Source organism: Nuphar pumila, chromosome 15, assembly GCF_984573655.1.
Source record: "Nuphar pumila chromosome 15, dmNupPumi1.hap1.1, whole genome shotgun sequence".
Classification (NCBI taxonomy): Eukaryota; Viridiplantae; Streptophyta; class Magnoliopsida; order Nymphaeales; family Nymphaeaceae; genus Nuphar; species Nuphar pumila.
Window position 1 is genome coordinate 12,401,146 of NC_143263.1, and position 9,902 is coordinate 12,411,047.

The window sequence follows — 9,902 nt, forward strand, 5'->3', positions numbered from 1 at the left end:
AAGATATAACTTTATAAGAGTTGCAAAATCTTTGTTCGCCCAAAATGCATATTTTAGAATATAAAGATCTAAAAATTAAAAAAAGTAAGAGAATTAGAAAACCAAAAGATTTTAAAATAAATTTTCATCTCTACATGATTGATAGAGATCCATTAAACTTTTCTGAAGCTATGTCCTCACCTGATGCATCTTGGAAAGAGGCTATTTAAAGTGAAATTGATTCTATTCTTGAAAACAAAACATGGGATTTAGCATAATTACCATATAGTTTTAAATTGTTTGGTTCTAAATAGATTTTCAAAAAAAAACTTTAGAGCCGATAGATCAATTGATAAATTTAAAGTGAGATTAGTAGCAAATGACTTTAAACAAAAATCTGAGATTGATTGTTTTGACAAGTTTGCTCTAGTATCTAGAATTACTTTAATTGGAGTTCTTATAACCTTAACTTCAATTTTCAAGCTTTAAATTCATTAAATGAATGTTAAAATTGCTTTTCCAAATAAAAATTAAGAAGAAGAGATTTACATAAAATAACTTGAAGGTTTTGTAGTTCTTGGTCAAGAAAATAAAGTTTGGAAATTGCATAAGTCTTTATACGGATTGAAATAAGCTCCAAAACAATGATATAAAAAATTTAACCAAGTGATTTTAGCTATAAATTTAACACCCTTAAATCTAAAAAATGCATTTATACTAGGGTTAATCATGAAAATATTATCATATTTAGCTTTTATGTAGATGACATGTTGATACTTACAACAATATAGAATGCATAAATGACACCAATTAATTTTTGTCATTTAATTTTGATATGAAATATATGGGGCTTGCTAATGTAATTCTTGGAATCACAATTGTTAGACATGAGCATGATTGTTGTTTGATTCAATTACATTATATTAAAAAATAATTTCAAAAAGTTAATTGTTTTTATTGCAAGGTTATTTACACTCCATTTGATCTCAGTGTTAAATCATCTAAATACATAAAAAGAAGCATTTCTTAAATTGAGTATGCTAGTATTATTGATAGTCTTATGCATGCTATGAATTAAACTAAACCAAACATAGCATTTTGCATAAGCAGACTAAGCAGATATACTAGCAATTCAAGACCTCAGCATAGAAATGCAATCTTAAGGGTCCTAAAGTATCTTAAAGGGTCATTGAATTATGTGTTGTTCTATACGAGGAACCCACTAACCTTGAGAGATACAACATTGAAAATTGAAATTCGGATAAGGACGATTCCAAATCCACAAGCAGATGAGTCTTTACCCTTGGATCTGGGATAATATTTTGAGCATCCAAAAAGCAAACCATTATAGTCAATCCAGTATGCAGGTTGAGATTATAACACTAGCATATGCTAGTATGTAAGTTGGATGACTAAGGAGTCTTTTAATTGAAATTTCATTGGGTAGCCAAGCTTCTATATATAAAGTAGAGAGCAATATATACAATGAGAATTCTAAACATATAAGTCTAAAGCACAATATTGTGAATAATTTACTCAAACAAAGAGAAATTTTTGTAGAATATGTGAAATCTTGCTAAAATTTAGTGGCTCCACTTACGAGAGGCCTTTCATGAAAAACCATTAAAAATACATTTGAGGGAATGAGATTAAAACCTACTAAAAGAATTACCCATGATGAAAACTTAACCAACTAACTCAGGTCGACTGAGTTCTTGGTTCAATGAAAAGAACAAGTCACTAAAGTAAGTGGGTGAGTACTAAAGAATATATGAAGATAGAGTATATTTTTATATCTCATTCTGATATAAGTGCTCGAAAACCTGTGATATAAAAATGAGTCGCATGACTCTTAATGAGATCTGTAGGCCAAATTGGCTAAAGTAGTTTAATCAAGTTTTCACTTTTGACAAATTTATATATATGAGTGTAAAGGTATGGGTTGCTTTATAAGAGATTGAGGTTGTGTCTAGAGCACTCATGAAGTGGGATACTATATAGGACCCTAAATATATGCAACCTTTATATATTGATGACACATATGATTACATGAAAGGAATGCGTGTGTGAGTGGGCCAAGGAGGTCTACAATAAAGACTAAGTTCAAAGCTTAAATACTTAGTTTATGAGACTGTATGAATCATGTTTACACTAAGTGAAGGTTTAAACCCAAAATGTGCATTCATTTATGCATATGACTTTCACCAATAGCTTAATATTTTTTTTGTTATAATTTTGACCCACGTGGATATTGTTATTTGGCTCAAAATTTATAGTTTTTTAAACCAAACTCTTTGGCCAAATGACCCTCTCTTTGCCTTGGTTTTTGGGAGATATGTTTTAGAGGTAAAGTCTACTTTATAAAATATATTTAGTGCCATATTGCACACTTTTGAGAAACACATTGGGTTTAAAATCTATAGAGTTGACTTAGAGGGCAAGGACCTTAAAGGGATTGTCAATTGAACTTTGGACTTAGATTTAGATTTAGATTTAGATTTGGTTTTGGACTTGGACTTGAATTTGGATTCGGCTTGTCTTGGACCAGTCCGGTTTTGGTCTGACAAATCTTTCTATCACTTATTTTGGATAATTTTGTACCTCATAAAATCCTCTTAGAAAGCTTTTGTTTTCCAAAACTTGTGACTTGACTGAGGAGTGGCACCTAGCCTTAACGACTAGCCTCAACATCCCTGGACACATTGGGATTTTAGTGGGTGTATGTAGCTCATTGTGGGTGGCCATTTAAGGCTTCAAAGAGTGCATGCTACTCATTTGAGTCTTAAATTGGCGCATGCCACTTGTTCTCTCTCTCTCTCTCTCTCTCTCTCTCTCTCTCTCTCTCTCTCTTTGTCAATTTTTATGAAGTTATTCAGGGTAGCCATGTTGTAGTAGCCAATCTACTCAGTGCTAGGTGTGATTGGTATTGCACGTGAGGTGTAAACTTGTAAGAAACCCTCATTTTGGATCTACATCTAGTTTATAATTTTCTTAAAATTGTAGAAGCTTGGATTGGTAGCTACAACTAAGTATCTATTTTATGATTTTAAATTTTATGAGAAGCTGATTTTGGAAAAAAAGAGTGTTCTTTTTTTCAATATGAAATCAAATTTGTCTATTCATGTCATAACAATGGTGTTTTTCTAATTAGGTATTATTATTTGTTATAACTATATGATGGATATTTTGAACAGAAGCTTAAAAATGCATTTAAGTAAAAAATCATATATTTTACTTTTCATTATAATAGTTTCATTTTTATCTCTTACTTTCTTCCCCTTATTCTTTCTAACTGCTTAATGCTTTAGGTGTACATCAGATTATTTCTTGAACCTTTGCCCCTTAGGGCTTGTTTGATGGCTTGTCCAAGATTGGACAAAATGAATGAATATAACATACAAAACTCAGGTCAATGTTTGTTTCGATTGTATAAGAAGTTGTGCTCCTTGTGTCCAACATTTGCTTTACGTTGTGTGCGAACAACATGAATACACACGGATAATGGGCCAGATAACTTCATTTTGGATCGTACGATTCGATTCACCAAATCATATGAGTGTTTTAACAAACACATTATGGATTTTAGCCCCAGATATGGATCTCAGATTGGATCTAAAAACTAAAAAATATTTAAATTTGAGTAATTAAAAAAAAAGAAGAATTGATATATTTTTTTGATATATAAATGATTTAATCAATGTCATATTACATCTAATTATGAAAGTTTATCATAAAAATAGCAAACCCTAAAATCAAATTAACTATAAAAGCAAATTATCAAACCCTATTAAATCATAAAACCTTAAAATGCAAAAAAAAAATAATAAATAAACTAAAAACCTTAAACTATAAGAAAAACAAACCATAAAATTAAATAAAAAAAATCTTAATTCAAAACCTAATCAAAAGAAGAAAAAAACTTAATCAAATAGAAGAAAAACCATAATCAAATTAATTATAAAAAGCTTTAATTAAAAAAATTGATTCAAATCCCTAATAATAGAAAATCAATAAAAAAACCTTAATCCAATCAAAGAAAACCCTAATCAAATCAAAGAAAACCCAAATCAAATTAAATATAAAAAGGCCTAATTTAAAATTTTTAATTCAAATCCCTAATAAAAGAAAATCAAATTAAAAAAAATCTTAATCAAATTAACTATAAAAAGCCCTAATTTAAAATTTTTGATTTAAAGCCCTATATAAAAAAATCAAATCAAATCAAAGAAACCCTTAATCAAATTAACTATAAAAAGTCCTAAATAAAAAAAATCAAATCAAAACAAAGAAAACCCTAATCAAATAAACTGTAAAAGGCCCTAATTAAAAAAAATTGATTCAAAGCCCTAATTAAAGAAAAAAAACTAATCAAATTAACTATAAAAAACCTAATTTAAGAAATTTGATTCATATCCCTAAGAAGAAGAAGAAGAATGAAGAACGGAAAAGAAGAAGAAGAATGAAGAACAAGGAAGAAGGGGGAGAGAAAGAGAGAGAGGAACAAAGAATGAAGAAGAGAGAAAAGAAAAAAAGGGGGGAGAACGGAGAACATAAAAGAAGAAGAATGAAAAAGAAGGGGAATAGAGAGAGAGAGAGGAACAAAGAACGAAGAAGTGAGAAAATAATAAAAGGGGGAAGACGAAGAAGAAGGGAAAGAGGCCTCACCACCGGTGTCGGTGACCCCCGATGCCACCTCGCCCCTCGTCGCTTGGCTGCAAGAGAGAGAGAGAGAGAGAGTCGGGGGACCCCTCCCCCGATTTTTTTTTAAACGTTCCTTCCGTCCCTATTCTAACTATAACAAGAGGGTGAAACAAAAATTACTGTGTAAAAAAGACATGACGAACACATCTTTCGTGTCCTTAGTTTGTTATATCCTCCTATTCTCAGTGCACTTTTTGTCCAAAATTGGGCAAGAATGGGGGATCAAACAAACCCTTACTTCTCACTTTGCAACATCACTTCTCACACCCAACTTCTTATTATAGACAATATGGGCATGTTTGCTTGGCCTCAAATGAGAATCACTTTTTACAATGGTGAGAGAATGATTCATACTTATCTCATTTCTCACATGCAAGCAAACATAAGAAAATGAGAGAGTAAGATTGAAAATTACATTTGGGATAATTAATTTTACTCACTTCTCATGTGATTCCAAATCATAGTGTACCTTGTGATTTAGAATCATATGATTTTGAATCACATGAGATGCAACGAATGGGGCCTACTACGTGACATTGTATCATGAATACTCAACTAGTTTGACACCTAGAGCCAAATGTTAAAACTTTTTTCCAAATTAATGTCACTCTTAATTTGATTCAATTTGTTTTCAAGACCAAATACACTAATAGTCAAATTCAATAACTTTTGTGGGCATGTGCCAGGGGCGGAGTCACATAGGATCCAGGGTGGATGTGCCCACCCCAACCCAAGAATCCCAACAAGGGTTCAAGCTAGGGTTGCTTAGTGCCCACTCTAGGTTCGGCCAGAGTAGAACAATGCCCACCCTAGGACCCAACCCATGTATAAAAACACATGCCCCCCAATTCTCCCTCCCCTATAAATGGCCTCTCTCTCTACTCTTGGAGTGCCTCAGTGTTGGGCCGGCAGCCTCCCTGGCATTGTGTCAGACATGGTGATAGTCCTCTCTCTCTCTCATCAATAGGAGGGGATGGGGATGGGCATGGGCCATGTGGATTGAGGCATGAGTCCATGCCCACTGTTGTGTCAAGTGCCTTGCTTTCTTTTTCTTCGTCTTCTTCTTTCCTTTTTTTTTAATTAATCATTTTTCATTTTACATAAATGAATGCTTGACAAGATTTTGATTTTAGGGGTTTTTTGTTTTTGTTTTCAATTAGCATAATGTACGGTATTTGCTAGAATTTACAGTTTTGACTTAATTTTTTCTAAATAACATGAATGTTTAATTAACATTTTAGTGTTTTTTGTCAATTAGCATTAGGGATGACTCAATGAATAATAAATGCTTGAGTTTGGTTAGAGTATTAGGAGTTCTGTTTTGTTTTTTTAATCATTATAAATTAACAAATTTTTAAAATTTAGGGTATTTATTTGGATTTTTTCAAATGACATGAATATTTAATTAAAATTTTAGGTTTTTTTGTGCTCTTTTTCTTTTCACTTATAATTAAGGATGATTTCATTAATGAATGCTTGATTTTGGTTATCAAATTCTTAATTAAAAAGTTTTTGGGGTGATCATATGTAATTGATTTATTTTAGTAATAGAATTTCATGGTAAACCCCTAGCGTCTTCCTCTAAAAAAACCCTTATTTTTTAAACTTTTGTTAGGATTTAAGTTTTTTATTTTGGTTTTTCAAATTTCATGAATATTTAATTAGTTTTTTTTAAAGTATTTTTGAGTTTTTGTTTTCAATCAACATTAAACATGGTTTTATGAATGCATGCTTAATTTTAATTAAATTTTTAGGGTTTTTTCAATTAACATATCTATGAATGATGTTTGTTAGGATTTGTGATTTTGATTTGGTTCTTTTAAAATAGCATAAATGTTTAGTTATAATTTTAGGGGGGTTTTATATTTTGTTCAATTACCATTAGGCATGAATCCTTGAATAATGAATGCTTGATTTTGGTTTGAATATTAGCAATTTTTTTATCAATAATATTTTTGCTAGGATTTAGGTTTTTTTTATGTTGTTTAAATGACATGAATGTCTAATTAAGGTTTTAAGGGTTGTCTATTTTGTTTCTTTTCAATTAGCAATTATCAATATTTTATGCTTGTTTTTTAGTAGGATTTTTGTGTGTAATTTATTTTAGTCTACTTTTATGGAAGTAGCTTGACCATTCAATTATTTTTGCAATGTAGATATTTGATTTTATGATGGTAAGTTTTAAAATAACTTTTTTTTTTAACATATTGTTAGTATAGTTCATTAGTAATTAACTTTTCTTTTTACTATGCATCTGTGCCCACCCTAGTTTAGATTCCTCGCTCCACCCCTGCTGAATATCATGTTTTTATTGCAATTTTTATGGTAATTTGCAGAAATATTTCAAATTTGGTGCAGTGTATCATAGGATTGATGCAATTGGGTTGACACATTTTAGAACATTTATCACATTCGGATTTGAAAACCATGTGCAAAATGCATCCATAGCACCAAAATCTAAATGAATTTGACAATCTTACCAAATTGAACCAAACATATTTGCTTTGTTAGATTTATAATTAGCATAGGCGTGGGCTTCAATTTGCTTTTCCACCGTCTTTTTTCTCCTTATTGTTTGTTTAGACAGTTTGAAAGTGGTGAGAAATGACTGATGTAGACTACCTTGTTTGGGAAGGGTGTATTGATAGATTGATAAAAATAAGGAGGCAATCCATGCCTGTCATTCTCTCTTTTTATTTATTCTGGTTTCCTTTCTTTGTTTGATCTAGGATAAAGTTTTGGCATAAGAAAAAACTATAGTGGGACCCATGCATTTTTAGATGTTTGTAGCAAACATGATTTATTTTTAACCTTTTAGACAATTTTAGTTATTCAGAAAAAAACCAGATGTAGGAACATTTGACTTTTTTTATCCATAAAAGTTTTATCCTACTTTTATTTTCTTCCAAATACTTTTCAGATGAGATATTTACCAAATCCTTATCTCTAAAGACTCTTGAAATGGAAAACTTGTGGTCACTAAATAAGGAGAGTAAATCTTGCCATTTATCAACTGTCATCTTACCTCATTTGCCATGTATCTTTATTTCTCTCTCATTTTATTTGAACAAATTGTTGTCTCCAAAAAAGATAAAGAATCCAAGAGAATTGGGCAGCTTAAAATTTTGAAAGAATTAAAGGTGCTGCCACACAAAACCAATTCCTCAAATTCTTTCCGACTCTCCATTTTTTTTCAACTCATTTCCATCAAATCCGTTTAGTTACCATCTTCCAAACAGAGCCTTAATGTGCTTAATGTTCAAGTTAAGAATAAAAAAACCCTATTGGATAAGATGTATATCATAATACTGGATTGAATTCTCATTCTATCCCTATTAATTGGATGAGCTTCTTTTACTGATTGTTGGTCAAAACTGGTTTGTTCTTAACCTACTTATTTCAAGATTTAGGGAATGTTTGAATGCCCTGTGACTCTTAGATTTTCTCAAGGTCATGTGAATGTAAATCGCAATAGCACACTTTCTCAAGGTTAGTGAAACATGATAAAAGTAAAAGTTGTAATTGTAATTGCCAGTTGTGAAAGTTTTTATCTTGAATCTTGTAAAAGTTGACCATAAGATTGACCTTGTTACCAACAATCATGACTTCTGTTTTCTCGCAAACATGCCTCTAGTTCAACTTTGCTGTATATTTCAAGATCTAGTTCAAGATCCAACACAAACATGGATCCACATGGTAACTCCCTTATATAACTTGGGATCCACACAAACACCAGATCGTGTCCTCCATGTCACTGGCAAACTAGCTGAATGAGCCAAGCTTAAAGTGTTCAAACGCCACAAATATTATATCAAGAGATTTTTTACGAAAAATTTAAAGAATCGGAACAACCTTAAGGAAAATAACATGCACATGAAAAAATGAAACATTACAATGTTAAAATGTGTCAATATCATGACAAAATAATGTTTATCTTAAAATATGATTTTGCCCTTGGGGTTGTAAGCTTTGTTTTTGACAAAATCACTTGCATTCTTCTTAAAATTTGGATGGGGTTGCAATTATGCAATCTAAAATTACAAAATAAGTCATCAAAACATTCATTTCATTCGATATTTATGTTTTAAGCACAATGCCCCAAAAATGTCAATTATTACAATGACAAGTAATTAGGTTTTCAAAGTAGTAAAAAAATCAATGGCCCACAATGTGCTAAAATTTCATAACTCAAAAAATCACATTTTCATATAAAAAAAGCATGATCCAAGGCTTAGGCTTGATCGTGAGCAAAAAAATCATGCTGAACACATCTATGTGGTTAGATTGAGTCGATACAACTTGTACTTATGATTTCTAGCTCATTGGTTCCTTACCTTCATTAGTAGCAAATATTTTTCAACATATATATATATATATATGGTTATACATACATTAATAAAAGTATACATTAAACATATTATAAAAATAACATATAATGCATATTATAAAATATATTAATAACATACTATAAAATATACATATATTTTATATAAAATATAAAGTTAACATGACCCGGCCGAGTCACGAGTCAATAAAAGACGAGCCAAGTGACGAGTCACTGGGTTTTATAACTATGGTTTCTCCAGGAATTGTATCATATCACGATATTTTCAAAATACAGCCCATATTTTTGTGACAATGCCTTTGCCTTGTTTGCCGGCCTCTGCAAAGCAATATATTGGACCAAAAAAATTAAAGATGAGTGACATGAGCCAAGCTTACACGAGAAGAGTGGCTAAGCTTGAAAAGTTATTTCACATTTATTTGTTTGGAGTAGAGGAAAAAAAAGTTATTTCCTTCACGTTCGTCCGAAGAGCTTCCCCAGACCTCGTCGGACTTAGGCTGCAGGCGGATCTCCCTAGCATTACCTAAAAATGCAGCAAGAAAAACAAAAAAGTGCACCAGCCGGGAATCGAACCCGGGTCTGTACCGTGGCAGGGTACTATTCTACCACTAGACCACTGGTGCTTGACGAATGTCAATGTTTCAGTAATATTATATCAATGCATCTCATATGGGACCACTGGTGTTGTTTTAATAGAAATTATATCTCGACGAGTAATCAGCTGGAACCAACATGCAACAGAAGCACCTTACCATGAAGATATCCATCATTTTTCCCTCGTGCTGCAGTCTTCAACATAGGTAGCCTATTTACGTTCACCGTCTCTAAAGATTGTAACATCATTTTTTCAGAAAAGTAGGAAATTATTGGGCAAGAA

At 31.4% G+C, this 9,902-nt stretch overlaps 1 non-coding gene across 1 annotated transcript; it reads right to left on the reverse strand.

The window, feature by feature from the left end:
- Window positions 1-9,577: 9,577 nt before the first annotated feature.
- TRNAG-GCC (transfer RNA glycine (anticodon GCC)) lies at window positions 9,578-9,648 on the reverse strand. The gene has a single exon. It is a non-coding gene; the product is annotated as a tRNA-Gly (tRNA).
- Window positions 9,649-9,902: the final 254 nt, after the last annotated feature.